Here is a 15237-nt window from a genome sequence, read left to right on the forward strand (position 1 = left end):
GCCCTCTGTACCTTTCTCACCACCCGCTTCCCTTCTCCTGTCATCCCCCTACCACCCGGGAAAAAAAGAGATTGCCCCCTCCTTCCACTAGCCCACCCTCCCACCCAAAGAACAACTTCTTCTGCGCAGCTTGTTTTCTAGGCAGCAGCGCTATTGTGATGTCATCGGGGGGCATTGTGACAAGCCGCCAGTGTTCCGTCTCTTCATGTTGTGCACAGTTCAAACGGAAAATACATCAACAGGCAGACTACAGAAAAGCTTACTATCAAAGGTTAGTTAGAGGGGGGCTTTCTCAGAGGGCTTTTTACAGTTTTTCTATTCCCAATTAGCCGTTTAAGTGTACTTATTGAAAGTAGTAATTCTTTCATAGGCCGCCCTTTCTTAGTATTTGACGTTCCTTATATTGCGGTATGAGGCTTCGCAGTAGGTTGCAAACATTCATCACCCATGACTGTCCCCAATTGAGCTCAGAAGCTCAATGTCTATCATGACCTCTCTTTTAGAATGTCCAAGAGCAAGCAAACTATTCCTCCAGGAGAGGGCGCCAACAGACTACTAAAGAGATCATCATTACTCAAAGAAAACCCCAAAAACCAATGCATGATAGGAATAAACAGGTAACTTTCTTTGGAGTGGAAGCGGAGAGATCGCACCAGATGCCAATTCTAGATGTTATCACACCTGTGGTCACTGCAGCAGCAGGTGAATCCACTTTGTCCAAAAGGGATCTATTCCATTCAATTGCAAATGATCTAGATAAGACAGAGAACTGCAGCACGGGGACATAGCCGAGTTGGTCAGGTTGAGTGGTGATGAGTTTGCTATTTGGATGAATAAAGAAAGTCAAAAGTGTGAAAGATAAAAAACAAAAGGAGGAAGTGTGAAAAGTGAATGGGCCAAATTGAGGTGCATATGAAGACGTATGCTTTCTTCCAATTCATTAAATCGGGCTAATATGAATCAGGTGAATTGAGTTCTGCTTTTGGAAACTGGGTTAAGAAGGGGTGCACCGTTCCTGGAGGTACTGCAATACCAGGTCAATGCGTGGAGTGGACAGAGCAAGCTCTTTTTCCATCTCCCTGTTCTAAAAATCCATTTAATATATGGTCCCCAGATAGGGGACGTATCAGATATTAAACTGATAAGAACAGATACTACACTTGATCTTAGCCAAAAGGCCGAGAAGCGATAACCAGAATTGGTTTGGGCCTCGAGTGGCACCCTGGCCTATGCCGGACACATCTTAGGGAGAGAGAGCGAGAGGGAGACAAACCCACGCCTACACAAGACATTTTGTCACCCAAGCCAACCCTTGAAAAGGCTGCTTTGCAGAGCCAAAACAAGAAGAATGGTGCGTTTTGCAGCCGCCGCCCACTGCAATGAATCTGAATAACTCCTCCTTTAGGGCGCAAGCAACTCCCCTCCCCCTTGCAGTCTTTCCAATTCACGATACAAAAAGACGGACAGGACAGGTTGCCTGACTTTCCGTCACTGCCACCCTTTGCCATCCTTACCCGTAGAAAGCCCTTTCATCATCCCCAAACCCTAATCTTTTCCCTTTCCTTCCCAGCCCCCAAACCCTGCCCTCTGTACCTTTCTCACCACCCGCTTCCCTTCTCCTGTCATCCCCCTACCACCCGGGAAAAAAAGAGATTGCCCCCTCCTTCCACTAGCCCACCCTCCCACCCAAAGAACAACTTCTTCTGCGCAGCTTGTTTTCTAGGCAGCAGCGCTATTGTGATGTCATCGGGGGGCATTGTGACAAGCCGCCAGTGTTCCGTCTCTTCATGTTGTGCACAGTTCAAACGGAAAATACATCAACAGGCAGACTACAGAAAAGCTTACTATCAAAGGTTAGAGGGGGGCTTTCTCAGAGGGCTTTTTACAGTTTTTCTATTCCCAATTAGCCGTTTAAGTGTACTTATTGAAAGTAGTAATTCTTTCATAGGCCGCCCTTTCTTAGTATTTGACGTTCCTTATATTGCGGTATGAGGCTTCGCAGTAGGTTGCAAACATTCATCACCCATGACTGTCCCCAATTGAGCTCAGAAGCTCAATGTCTATCATGACCTCTCTTTTAGAATGTCCAAGAGCAAGCAAACTATTCCTCCAGGAGAGGGCGCCAACAGACTACTAAAGAGATCATCATTACTCAAAGAAAACCCCAAAAACCAATGCATGATAGGAATAAACAGGTAACTTTCTTTGGAGTGGAAGCGGAGAGATCGCACCAGATGCCAATTCTAGATGTTATCACACCTGTGGTCACTGCAGCAGCAGGTGAATCCACTTTGTCCAAAAGGGATCTATTCCATTCAATTGCAAATGATCTAGATAAGACAGAGAACTGCAGCACGGGGACATAGCCGAGTTGGTCAGGTTGAGTGGTGATGAGTTTGCTATTTGGATGAATAAAGAAAGTCAAAAGTGTGAAAGATAAAAAACAAAAGGAGGAAGTGTGAAAAGTGAATGGGCCAAATTGAGGTGCATATGAAGACGTATGCTTTCTTCCAATTCATTAAATCGGGCTAATATGAATCAGGTGAATTGAGTTCTGCTTTTGGAAACTGGGTTAAGAAGGGGTGCACCGTTCCTGGAGGTACTGCAATACCAGGTCAATGCGTGGAGTGGACAGAGCAAGCTCTTTTTCCATCTCCCTGTTCTAAAAATCCATTTAATATATGGTCCCCAGATAGGGGACGTATCAGATATTAAACTGATAAGAACAGATTTTTTGATTTAATGAAGCTTTCCAAAGCACCGCAAAAAATGCATGACCGAAGTCACACCAAAAACAGTGCAAAGGCTAGGATTCGTGTGGACCCCTCCGTGAGGAGAGGGTCCCCAAAAATCAACCCCGTCCCTCCGAGCCAGAAGGCCACAGCAAGGGTCAGGGATCTTCGGTGCTGCCCCAAGCCGAAGCCTGGTTGAGCCTTGTCGTTGCTCCCAACGTCCACCCAGGCATCTTACCCAAGTGGAGTAGAGAGCTACTAGTTGTTGGTTTCGCAGCCGAAACTGCCCGGACCGTCAACCGGTGTTGGTTTCTCAGCCCAAGGCTAACCGGACCTCCAACCGGGTGTTGGTTTCTCAGCCGAAGCTGACCCGGACCTCCAACCGGGTGTTGGTTTCTCAGCCGAAGCTGACCCAGACCTCCAACCGGGTGTTGGTTTCTCAGCCGAAGCTGACCCGGACCTCCAACCGGGTGTTGGTTTCTCAGCCCAAAGCTGAACGGACCTCCGACCATGATTATAAAAATTTCCCTTCCTAGCCAGAAGGCCGGGATAGAGCAATATGCTCAGAAAGTATGAAAGGGCAAGGTACGGTGTGCTACAGAGCCCAAGGCTCGCCGGGGTCCCAAGCCAGCAAGCTCAGACTCACTCCAGGGTCGTCAGTCCTGGGGCACATTGCACCATAGCCCCCACACTTACTCAGTCTAATAGCCTCGATCCTGGTAGGGCCATGTTTTCCTCTAGATGAATATACTATCCACCCAGAGTACTAGCAAGCGCAACCTTCCAGTGTGCATTGTATCATTGTACTAAGGTGGCCTGGAGCTTAAACCACCTCTTCGAACAACACTACACTTGATCTTAGCCAAAAGGCCGAGAAGCGATAACCAGAATTGGTTTGGGCCTCGAGTGGCACCCTGGCCTATGCCGGACACATCTTAGGGAGAGAGAGCGAGAGGGAGACAAACCCACGCCTACACAAGACATTTTGTCACCCAAGCCAACCCTTGAAAAGGCTGCTTTGCAGAGCCAAAACAAGAAGAATGGTGCGTTTTGCAGCCGCCGCCCACTGCAATGAATCTGAATAACTCCTCCTTTAGGGCGCAAGCAACTCCCCTCCCCCTTGCAGTCTTTCCAATTCACGATACAAAAAGACGGACAGGACAGGTTGCCTGACTTTCCGTCACTGCCACCCTTTGCCATCCTTACCCGTAGAAAGCCCTTTCATCATCCCCAAACCCTAATCTTTTCCCTTTCCTTCCCAGCCCCCAAACCCTGCCCTCTGTACCTTTCTCACCACCCGCTTCCCTTCTCCTGTCATCCCCCTACCACCCGGGAAAAAAAGAGATTGCCCCCTCCTTCCACTAGCCCACCCTCCCACCCAAAGAACAACTTCTTCTGCGCAGCTTGTTTTCTAGGCAGCAGCGCTATTGTGATGTCATCGGGGGGCATTGTGACAAGCCGCCAGTGTTCCGTCTCTTCATGTTGTGCACAGTTCAAACGGAAAATACATCAACAGGCAGACTACAGAAAAGCTTACTATCAAAGGTTAGAGGGGGGCTTTCTCAGAGGGCTTTTTACAGTTTTTCTATTCCCAATTAGCCGTTTAAGTGTACTTATTGAAAGTAGTAATTCTTTCATAGGCCGCCCTTTCTTAGTATTTGACGTTCCTTATATTGCGGTATGAGGCTTCGCAGTAGGTTGCAAACATTCATCACCCATGACTGTCCCCAATTGAGCTCAGAAGCTCAATGTCTATCATGACCTCTCTTTTAGAATGTCCAAGAGCAAGCAAACTATTCCTCCAGGAGAGGGCGCCAACAGACTACTAAAGAGATCATCATTACTCAAAGAAAACCCCAAAAACCAATGCATGATAGGAATAAACAGGTAACTTTCTTTGGAGTGGAAGCGGAGAGATCGCACCAGATGCCAATTCTAGATGTTATCACACCTGTGGTCACTGCAGCAGCAGGTGAATCCACTTTGTCCAAAAGGGATCTATTCCATTCAATTGCAAATGATCTAGATAAGACAGAGAACTGCAGCACGGGGACATAGCCGAGTTGGTCAGGTTGAGTGGTGATGAGTTTGCTATTTGGATGAATAAAGAAAGTCAAAAGTGTGAAAGATAAAAAACAAAAGGAGGAAGTGTGAAAAGTGAATGGGCCAAATTGAGGTGCATATGAAGACGTATGCTTTCTTCCAATTCATTAAATCGGGCTAATATGAATCAGGTGAATTGAGTTCTGCTTTTGGAAACTGGGTTAAGAAGGGGTGCACCGTTCCTGGAGGTACTGCAATACCAGGTCAATGCGTGGAGTGGACAGAGCAAGCTCTTTTTCCATCTCCCTGTTCTAAAAATCCATTTAATATATGGTCCCCAGATAGGGGACGTATCAGATATTAAACTGATAAGAACAGATACTACACTTGATCTTAGCCAAAAGGCCGAGAAGCGATAACCAGAATTGGTTTGGGCCTCGAGTGGCACCCTGGCCTATGCCGGACACATCTTAGGGAGAGAGAGCGAGAGGGAGACAAACCCACGCCTACACAAGACATTTTGTCACCCAAGCCAACCCTTGAAAAGGCTGCTTTGCAGAGCCAAAACAAGAAGAATGGTGCGTTTTGCAGCCGCCGCCCACTGCAATGAATCTGAATAACTCCTCCTTTAGGGCGCAAGCAACTCCCCTCCCCCTTGCAGTCTTTCCAATTCACGATACAAAAAGACGGACAGGACAGGTTGCCTGACTTTCCGTCACTGCCACCCTTTGCCATCCTTACCCGTAGAAAGCCCTTTCATCATCCCCAAACCCTAATCTTTTCCCTTTCCTTCCCAGCCCCCAAACCCTGCCCTCTGTACCTTTCTCACCACCCGCTTCCCTTCTCCTGTCATCCCCCTACCACCCGGGAAAAAAAGAGATTGCCCCCTCCTTCCACTAGCCCACCCTCCCACCCAAAGAACAACTTCTTCTGCGCAGCTTGTTTTCTAGGCAGCAGCGCTATTGTGATGTCATCGGGGGGCATTGTGACAAGCCGCCAGTGTTCCGTCTCTTCATGTTGTGCACAGTTCAAACGGAAAATACATCAACAGGCAGACTACAGAAAAGCTTACTATCAAAGGTTAGAGGGGGGCTTTCTCAGAGGGCTTTTTACAGTTTTTCTATTCCCAATTAGCCGTTTAAGTGTACTTATTGAAAGTAGTAATTCTTTCATAGGCCGCCCTTTCTTAGTATTTGACGTTCCTTATATTGCGGTATGAGGCTTCGCAGTAGGTTGCAAACATTCATCACCCATGACTGTCCCCAATTGAGCTCAGAAGCTCAATGTCTATCATGACCTCTCTTTTAGAATGTCCAAGAGCAAGCAAACTATTCCTCCAGGAGAGGGCGCCAACAGACTACTAAAGAGATCATCATTACTCAAAGAAAACCCCAAAAACCAATGCATGATAGGAATAAACAGGTAACTTTCTTTGGAGTGGAAGCGGAGAGATCGCACCAGATGCCAATTCTAGATGTTATCACACCTGTGGTCACTGCAGCAGCAGGTGAATCCACTTTGTCCAAAAGGGATCTATTCCATTCAATTGCAAATGATCTAGATAAGACAGAGAACTGCAGCACGGGGACATAGCCGAGTTGGTCAGGTTGAGTGGTGATGAGTTTGCTATTTGGATGAATAAAGAAAGTCAAAAGTGTGAAAGATAAAAAACAAAAGGAGGAAGTGTGAAAAGTGAATGGGCCAAATTGAGGTGCATATGAAGACGTATGCTTTCTTCCAATTCATTAAATCGGGCTAATATGAATCAGGTGAATTGAGTTCTGCTTTTGGAAACTGGGTTAAGAAGGGGTGCACCGTTCCTGGAGGTACTGCAATACCAGGTCAATGCGTGGAGTGGACAGAGCAAGCTCTTTTTCCATCTCCCTGTTCTAAAAATCCATTTAATATATGGTCCCCAGATAGGGGACGTATCAGATATTAAACTGATAAGAACAGATACTACACTTGATCTTAGCCAAAAGGCCGAGAAGCGATAACCAGAATTGGTTTGGGCCTCGAGTGGCACCCTGGCCTATGCCGGACACATCTTAGGGAGAGAGAGCGAGAGGGAGACAAACCCACGCCTACACAAGACATTTTGTCACCCAAGCCAACCCTTGAAAAGGCTGCTTTGCAGAGCCAAAACAAGAAGAATGGTGCGTTTTGCAGCCGCCGCCCACTGCAATGAATCTGAATAACTCCTCCTTTAGGGCGCAAGCAACTCCCCTCCCCCTTGCAGTCTTTCCAATTCACGATACAAAAAGACGGACAGGACAGGTTGCCTGACTTTCCGTCACTGCCACCCTTTGCCATCCTTACCCGTAGAAAGCCCTTTCATCATCCCCAAACCCTAATCTTTTCCCTTTCCTTCCCAGCCCCCAAACCCTGCCCTCTGTACCTTTCTCACCACCCGCTTCCCTTCTCCTGTCATCCCCCTACCACCCGGGAAAAAAAGAGATTGCCCCCTCCTTCCACTAGCCCACCCTCCCACCCAAAGAACAACTTCTTCTGCGCAGCTTGTTTTCTAGGCAGCAGCGCTATTGTGATGTCATCGGGGGGCATTGTGACAAGCCGCCAGTGTTCCGTCTCTTCATGTTGTGCACAGTTCAAACGGAAAATACATCAACAGGCAGACTACAGAAAAGCTTACTATCAAAGGTTAGAGGGGGGCTTTCTCAGAGGGCTTTTTACAGTTTTTCTATTCCCAATTAGCCGTTTAAGTGTACTTATTGAAAGTAGTAATTCTTTCATAGGCCGCCCTTTCTTAGTATTTGACGTTCCTTATATTGCGGTATGAGGCTTCGCAGTAGGTTGCAAACATTCATCACCCATGACTGTCCCCAATTGAGCTCAGAAGCTCAATGTCTATCATGACCTCTCTTTTAGAATGTCCAAGAGCAAGCAAACTATTCCTCCAGGAGAGGGCGCCAACAGACTACTAAAGAGATCATCATTACTCAAAGAAAACCCCAAAAACCAATGCATGATAGGAATAAACAGGTAACTTTCTTTGGAGTGGAAGCGGAGAGATCGCACCAGATGCCAATTCTAGATGTTATCACACCTGTGGTCACTGCAGCAGCAGGTGAATCCACTTTGTCCAAAAGGGATCTATTCCATTCAATTGCAAATGATCTAGATAAGACAGAGAACTGCAGCACGGGGACATAGCCGAGTTGGTCAGGTTGAGTGGTGATGAGTTTGCTATTTGGATGAATAAAGAAAGTCAAAAGTGTGAAAGATAAAAAACAAAAGGAGGAAGTGTGAAAAGTGAATGGGCCAAATTGAGGTGCATATGAAGACGTATGCTTTCTTCCAATTCATTAAATCGGGCTAATATGAATCAGGTGAATTGAGTTCTGCTTTTGGAAACTGGGTTAAGAAGGGGTGCACCGTTCCTGGAGGTACTGCAATACCAGGTCAATGCGTGGAGTGGACAGAGCAAGCTCTTTTTCCATCTCCCTGTTCTAAAAATCCATTTAATATATGGTCCCCAGATAGGGGACGTATCAGATATTAAACTGATAAGAACAGATACTACACTTGATCTTAGCCAAAAGGCCGAGAAGCGATAACCAGAATTGGTTTGGGCCTCGAGTGGCACCCTGGCCTATGCCGGACACATCTTAGGGAGAGAGAGCGAGAGGGAGACAAACCCACGCCTACACAAGACATTTTGTCACCCAAGCCAACCCTTGAAAAGGCTGCTTTGCAGAGCCAAAACAAGAAGAATGGTGCGTTTTGCAGCCGCCGCCCACTGCAATGAATCTGAATAACTCCTCCTTTAGGGCGCAAGCAACTCCCCTCCCCCTTGCAGTCTTTCCAATTCACGATACAAAAAGACGGACAGGACAGGTTGCCTGACTTTCCGTCACTGCCACCCTTTGTCATCCTTACCCGTAGAAAGCCCTTTCATCATCCCCAAACCCTAATCTTTTCCCTTTCCTTCCCAGCCCCCAAACCCTGCCCTCTGTACCTTTCTCACCACCCGCTTCCCTTCTCCTGTCATCCCCCTACCACCCGGGAAAAAAAGAGATTGCCCCCTCCTTCCACTAGCCCACCCTCCCACCCAAAGAACAACTTCTTCTGCGCAGCTTGTTTTCTAGGCAGCAGCGCTATTGTGATGTCATCGGGGGGCATTGTGACAAGCCGCCAGTGTTCCGTCTCTTCATGTTGTGCACAGTTCAAACGGAAAATACATCAACAGGCAGACTACAGAAAAGCTTACTATCAAAGGTTAGAGGGGGGCTTTCTCAGAGGGCTTTTTACAGTTTTTCTATTCCCAATTAGCCGTTTAAGTGTACTTATTGAAAGTAGTAATTCTTTCATAGGCCGCCCTTTCTTAGTATTTGACGTTCCTTATATTGCGGTATGAGGCTTCGCAGTAGGTTGCAAACATTCATCACCCATGACTGTCCCCAATTGAGCTCAGAAGCTCAATGTCTATCATGACCTCTCTTTTAGAATGTCCAAGAGCAAGCAAACTATTCCTCCAGGAGAGGGCGCCAACAGACTACTAAAGAGATCATCATTACTCAAAGAAAACCCCAAAAACCAATGCATGATAGGAATAAACAGGTAACTTTCTTTGGAGTGGAAGCGGAGAGATCGCACCAGATGCCAATTCTAGATGTTATCACACCTGTGGTCACTGCAGCAGCAGGTGAATCCACTTTGTCCAAAAGGGATCTATTCCATTCAATTGCAAATGATCTAGATAAGACAGAGAACTGCAGCACGGGGACATAGCCGAGTTGGTCAGGTTGAGTGGTGATGAGTTTGCTATTTGGATGAATAAAGAAAGTCAAAAGTGTGAAAGATAAAAAACAAAAGGAGGAAGTGTGAAAAGTGAATGGGCCAAATTGAGGTGCATATGAAGACGTATGCTTTCTTCCAATTCATTAAATCGGGCTAATATGAATCAGGTGAATTGAGTTCTGCTTTTGGAAACTGGGTTAAGAAGGGGTGCACCGTTCCTGGAGGTACTGCAATACCAGGTCAATGCGTGGAGTGGACAGAGCAAGCTCTTTTTCCATCTCCCTGTTCTAAAAATCCATTTAATATATGGTCCCCAGATAGGGGACGTATCAGATATTAAACTGATAAGAACAGATTTTTTTTTTTTTTTTTTTTTTGATAAGAACAGATTTTTTTTTTTTGATTTAACAGATACTACACTTGATCTTAGCCAAAAGGCCGAGAAGCGATAACCAGAATTGGTTTGGGCCTCGAGTGGCACCCTGGCCTATGCCGGACACATCTTAGGGAGAGAGAGCGAGAGGGAGACAAACCCACGCCTACACAAGACATTTTGTCACCCAAGCCAACCCTTGAAAAGGCTGCTTTGCAGAGCCAAAACAAGAAGAATGGTGCGTTTTGCAGCCGCCGCCCACTGCAATGAATCTGAATAACTCCTCCTTTAGGGCGCAAGCAACTCCCCTCCCCCTTGCAGTCTTTCCAATTCACGATACAAAAAGACGGACAGGACAGGTTGCCTGACTTTCCGTCACTGCCACCCTTTGCCATCCTTACCCGTAGAAAGCCCTTTCATCATCCCCAAACCCTAATCTTTTCCCTTTCCTTCCCAGCCCCCAAACCCTGCCCTCTGTACCTTTCTCACCACCCGCTTCCCTTCTCCTGTCATCCCCCTACCACCCGGGAAAAAAAGAGATTGCCCCCTCCTTCCACTAGCCCACCCTCCCACCCAAAGAACAACTTCTTCTGCGCAGCTTGTTTTCTAGGCAGCAGCGCTATTGTGATGTCATCGGGGGGCATTGTGACAAGCCGCCAGTGTTCCGTCTCTTCATGTTGTGCACAGTTCAAACGGAAAATACATCAACAGGCAGACTACAGAAAAGCTTACTATCAAAGGTTAGAGGGGGGCTTTCTCAGAGGGCTTTTTACAGTTTTTCTATTCCCAATTAGCCGTTTAAGTGTACTTATTGAAAGTAGTAATTCTTTCATAGGCCGCCCTTTCTTAGTATTTGACGTTCCTTATATTGCGGTATGAGGCTTCGCAGTAGGTTGCAAACATTCATCACCCATGACTGTCCCCAATTGAGCTCAGAAGCTCAATGTCTATCATGACCTCTCTTTTAGAATGTCCAAGAGCAAGCAAACTATTCCTCCAGGAGAGGGCGCCAACAGACTACTAAAGAGATCATCATTACTCAAAGAAAACCCCAAAAACCAATGCATGATAGGAATAAACAGGTAACTTTCTTTGGAGTGGAAGCGGAGAGATCGCACCAGATGCCAATTCTAGATGTTATCACACCTGTGGTCACTGCAGCAGCAGGTGAATCCACTTTGTCCAAAAGGGATCTATTCCATTCAATTGCAAATGATCTAGATAAGACAGAGAACTGCAGCACGGGGACATAGCCGAGTTGGTCAGGTTGAGTGGTGATGAGTTTGCTATTTGGATGAATAAAGAAAGTCAAAAGTGTGAAAGATAAAAAACAAAAGGAGGAAGTGTGAAAAGTGAATGGGCCAAATTGAGGTGCATATGAAGACGTATGCTTTCTTCCAATTCATTAAATCGGGCTAATATGAATCAGGTGAATTGAGTTCTGCTTTTGGAAACTGGGTTAAGAAGGGGTGCACCGTTCCTGGAGGTACTGCAATACCAGGTCAATGCGTGGAGTGGACAGAGCAAGCTCTTTTTCCATCTCCCTGTTCTAAAAATCCATTTAATATATGGTCCCCAGATAGGGGACGTATCAGATATTAAACTGATAAGAACAGATACTACACTTGATCTTAGCCAAAAGGCCGAGAAGCGATAACCAGAATTGGTTTGGGCCTCGAGTGGCACCCTGGCCTATGCCGGACACATCTTAGGGAGAGAGAGCGAGAGGGAGACAAACCCACGCCTACACAAGACATTTTGTCACCCAAGCCAACCCTTGAAAAGGCTGCTTTGCAGAGCCAAAACAAGAAGAATGGTGCGTTTTGCAGCCGCCGCCCACTGCAATGAATCTGAATAACTCCTCCTTTAGGGCGCAAGCAACTCCCCTCCCCCTTGCAGTCTTTCCAATTCACGATACAAAAAGACGGACAGGACAGGTTGCCTGACTTTCCGTCACTGCCACCCTTTGCCATCCTTACCCGTAGAAAGCCCTTTCATCATCCCCAAACCCTAATCTTTTCCCTTTCCTTCCCAGCCCCCAAACCCTGCCCTCTGTACCTTTCTCACCACCCGCTTCCCTTCTCCTGTCATCCCCCTACCACCCGGGAAAAAAAGAGATTGCCCCCTCCTTCCACTAGCCCACCCTCCCACCCAAAGAACAACTTCTTCTGCGCAGCTTGTTTTCTAGGCAGCAGCGCTATTGTGATGTCATCGGGGGGCATTGTGACAAGCCGCCAGTGTTCCGTCTCTTCATGTTGTGCACAGTTCAAACGGAAAATACATCAACAGGCAGACTACAGAAAAGCTTACTATCAAAGGTTAGAGGGGGGCTTTCTCAGAGGGCTTTTTACAGTTTTTCTATTCCCAATTAGCCGTTTAAGTGTACTTATTGAAAGTAGTAATTCTTTCATAGGCCGCCCTTTCTTAGTATTTGACGTTCCTTATATTGCGGTATGAGGCTTCGCAGTAGGTTGCAAACATTCATCACCCATGACTGTCCCCAATTGAGCTCAGAAGCTCAATGTCTATCATGACCTCTCTTTTAGAATGTCCAAGAGCAAGCAAACTATTCCTCCAGGAGAGGGCGCCAACAGACTACTAAAGAGATCATCATTACTCAAAGAAAACCCCAAAAACCAATGCATGATAGGAATAAACAGGTAACTTTCTTTGGAGTGGAAGCGGAGAGATCGCACCAGATGCCAATTCTAGATGTTATCACACCTGTGGTCACTGCAGCAGCAGGTGAATCCACTTTGTCCAAAAGGGATCTATTCCATTCAATTGCAAATGATCTAGATAAGACAGAGAACTGCAGCACGGGGACATAGCCGAGTTGGTCAGGTTGAGTGGTGATGAGTTTGCTATTTGGATGAATAAAGAAAGTCAAAAGTGTGAAAGATAAAAAACAAAAGGAGGAAGTGTGAAAAGTGAATGGGCCAAATTGAGGTGCATATGAAGACGTATGCTTTCTTCCAATTCATTAAATCGGGCTAATATGAATCAGGTGAATTGAGTTCTGCTTTTGGAAACTGGGTTAAGAAGGGGTGCACCGTTCCTGGAGGTACTGCAATACCAGGTCAATGCGTGGAGTGGACAGAGCAAGCTCTTTTTCCATCTCCCTGTTCTAAAAATCCATTTAATATATGGTCCCCAGATAGGGGACGTATCAGATATTAAACTGATAAGAACAGATACTACACTTGATCTTAGCCAAAAGGCCGAGAAGCGATAACCAGAATTGGTTTGGGCCTCGAGTGGCACCCTGGCCTATGCCGGACACATCTTAGGGAGAGAGAGCGAGAGGGAGACAAACCCACGCCTACACAAGACATTTTGTCACCCAAGCCAACCCTTGAAAAGGCTGCTTTGCAGAGCCAAAACAAGAAGAATGGTGCGTTTTGCAGCCGCCGCCCACTGCAATGAATCTGAATAACTCCTCCTTTAGGGCGCAAGCAACTCCCCTCCCCCTTGCAGTCTTTCCAATTCACGATACAAAAAGACGGACAGGACAGGTTGCCTGACTTTCCGTCACTGCCACCCTTTGCCATCCTTACCCGTAGAAAGCCCTTTCATCATCCCCAAACCCTAATCTTTTCCCTTTCCTTCCCAGCCCCCAAACCCTGCCCTCTGTACCTTTCTCACCACCCGCTTCCCTTCTCCTGTCATCCCCCTACCACCCGGGAAAAAAAGAGATTGCCCCCTCCTTCCACTAGCCCACCCTCCCACCCAAAGAACAACTTCTTCTGCGCAGCTTGTTTTCTAGGCAGCAGCGCTATTGTGATGTCATCGGGGGGCATTGTGACAAGCCGCCAGTGTTCCGTCTCTTCATGTTGTGCACAGTTCAAACGGAAAATACATCAACAGGCAGACTACAGAAAAGCTTACTATCAAAGGTTAGAGGGGGGCTTTCTCAGAGGGCTTTTTACAGTTTTTCTATTCCCAATTAGCCGTTTAAGTGTACTTATTGAAAGTAGTAATTCTTTCATAGGCCGCCCTTTCTTAGTATTTGACGTTCCTTATATTGCGGTATGAGGCTTCGCAGTAGGTTGCAAACATTCATCACCCATGACTGTCCCCAATTGAGCTCAGAAGCTCAATGTCTATCATGACCTCTCTTTTAGAATGTCCAAGAGCAAGCAAACTATTCCTCCAGGAGAGGGCGCCAACAGACTACTAAAGAGATCATCATTACTCAAAGAAAACCCCAAAAACCAATGCATGATAGGAATAAACAGGTAACTTTCTTTGGAGTGGAAGCGGAGAGATCGCACCAGATGCCAATTCTAGATGTTATCACACCTGTGGTCACTGCAGCAGCAGGTGAATCCACTTTGTCCAAAAGGGATCTATTCCATTCAATTGCAAATTATCTAGATAAGACAGAGAACTGCAGCACGGGGACATAGCCGAGTTGGTCAGGTTGAGTGGTGATGAGTTTGCTATTTGGATGAATAAAGAAAGTCAAAAGTGTGAAAGATAAAAAACAAAAGGAGGAAGTGTGAAAAGTGAATGGGCCAAATTGAGGTGCATATGAAGACGTATGCTTTCTTCCAATTCATTAAATCGGGCTAATATGAATCAGGTGAATTGAGTTCTGCTTTTGGAAACTGGGTTAAGAAGGGGTGCACCGTTCCTGGAGGTACTGCAATACCAGGTCAATGCGTGGAGTGGACAGAGCAAGCTCTTTTTCCATCTCCCTGTTCTAAAAATCCATTTAATATATGGTCCCCAGATAGGGGACGTATCAGATATTAAACTGATAAGAACAGATACTACACTTGATCTTAGCCAAAAGGCCGAGAAGCGATAACCAGAATTGGTTTGGGCCTCGAGTGGCACCCTGGCCTATGCCGGACACATCTTAGGGAGAGAGAGCGAGAGGGAGACAAACCCACGCCTACACAAGACATTTTGTCACCCAAGCCAACCCTTGAAAAGGCTGCTTTGCAGAGCCAAAACAAGAAGAATGGTGCGTTTTGCAGCCGCCGCCCACTGCAATGAATCTGAATAACTCCTCCTTTAGGGCGCAAGCAACTCCCCTCCCCCTTGCAGTCTTTCCAATTCACGATACAAAAAGACGGACAGGACAGGTTGCCTGACTTTCCGTCACTGCCACCCTTTGCCATCCTTACCCGTAGAAAGCCCTTTCATCATCCCCAAACCCTAATCTTTTCCCTTTCCTTCCCAGCCCCCAAACCCTGCCCTCTGTACCTTTCTCACCACCCGCTTCCCTTCTCCTGTCATCCCCCTACCACCCGGGAAAAAAAGAGATTGCCCCCTCCTTCCACTAGCCCACCCTCCCACCCAAAGAACAACTTCTTCTGCGCA

At 46.7% G+C, this 15237-nt stretch overlaps 8 non-coding genes and 1 pseudogene across 8 annotated transcripts; all 9 read right to left on the reverse strand.

Moving 5' to 3' along the window:
• Positions 1 to 999: 999 nt before the first annotated feature.
• Positions 1000 to 1190, reverse strand: LOC142267803 (U2 spliceosomal RNA). The gene has a single exon (XR_012733624.1). It is a non-coding gene; the product is annotated as a U2 spliceosomal RNA (small nuclear RNA).
• A 1387-nt stretch (positions 1191 to 2577) lies between these two features.
• LOC142267794 (U2 spliceosomal RNA) lies at positions 2578 to 2775 on the reverse strand. Its single transcript, XR_012733619.1, has one exon. It is a non-coding gene; the product is annotated as a U2 spliceosomal RNA (small nuclear RNA).
• A 2226-nt stretch (positions 2776 to 5001) lies between these two features.
• On the reverse strand, positions 5002 to 5192 carry LOC142267804 (U2 spliceosomal RNA). The gene has a single exon (XR_012733625.1). It is a non-coding gene; the product is annotated as a U2 spliceosomal RNA (small nuclear RNA).
• Positions 5193 to 6579: 1387 nt separating this feature from the next.
• On the reverse strand, positions 6580 to 6770 carry LOC142267805 (U2 spliceosomal RNA). The gene has a single exon (XR_012733626.1). It is a non-coding gene; the product is annotated as a U2 spliceosomal RNA (small nuclear RNA).
• A 1387-nt stretch (positions 6771 to 8157) lies between these two features.
• LOC142267807 (U2 spliceosomal RNA) lies at positions 8158 to 8348 on the reverse strand. Its single transcript, XR_012733627.1, has one exon. It is a non-coding gene; the product is annotated as a U2 spliceosomal RNA (small nuclear RNA).
• Positions 8349 to 9735: 1387 nt separating this feature from the next.
• Positions 9736 to 9983, reverse strand: LOC142267787 (U2 spliceosomal RNA; annotated as a pseudogene).
• Positions 9984 to 11370: 1387 nt separating this feature from the next.
• On the reverse strand, positions 11371 to 11561 carry LOC142267809 (U2 spliceosomal RNA). Its single transcript, XR_012733629.1, has one exon. It is a non-coding gene; the product is annotated as a U2 spliceosomal RNA (small nuclear RNA).
• Positions 11562 to 12948: 1387 nt separating this feature from the next.
• Positions 12949 to 13139, reverse strand: LOC142267810 (U2 spliceosomal RNA). The gene has a single exon (XR_012733630.1). It is a non-coding gene; the product is annotated as a U2 spliceosomal RNA (small nuclear RNA).
• A 1387-nt stretch (positions 13140 to 14526) lies between these two features.
• Positions 14527 to 14717, reverse strand: LOC142267811 (U2 spliceosomal RNA). Its single transcript, XR_012733631.1, has one exon. It is a non-coding gene; the product is annotated as a U2 spliceosomal RNA (small nuclear RNA).
• Between the last annotated feature and the right edge of the window lie 520 nt (positions 14718 to 15237).

The sequence above is a fragment of the Anomaloglossus baeobatrachus genome, unplaced genomic scaffold (genome assembly GCF_048569485.1).
Source record: "Anomaloglossus baeobatrachus isolate aAnoBae1 unplaced genomic scaffold, aAnoBae1.hap1 Scaffold_2970, whole genome shotgun sequence".
NCBI lineage: Eukaryota > Metazoa > Chordata > Amphibia > Anura > Aromobatidae > Anomaloglossus > Anomaloglossus baeobatrachus.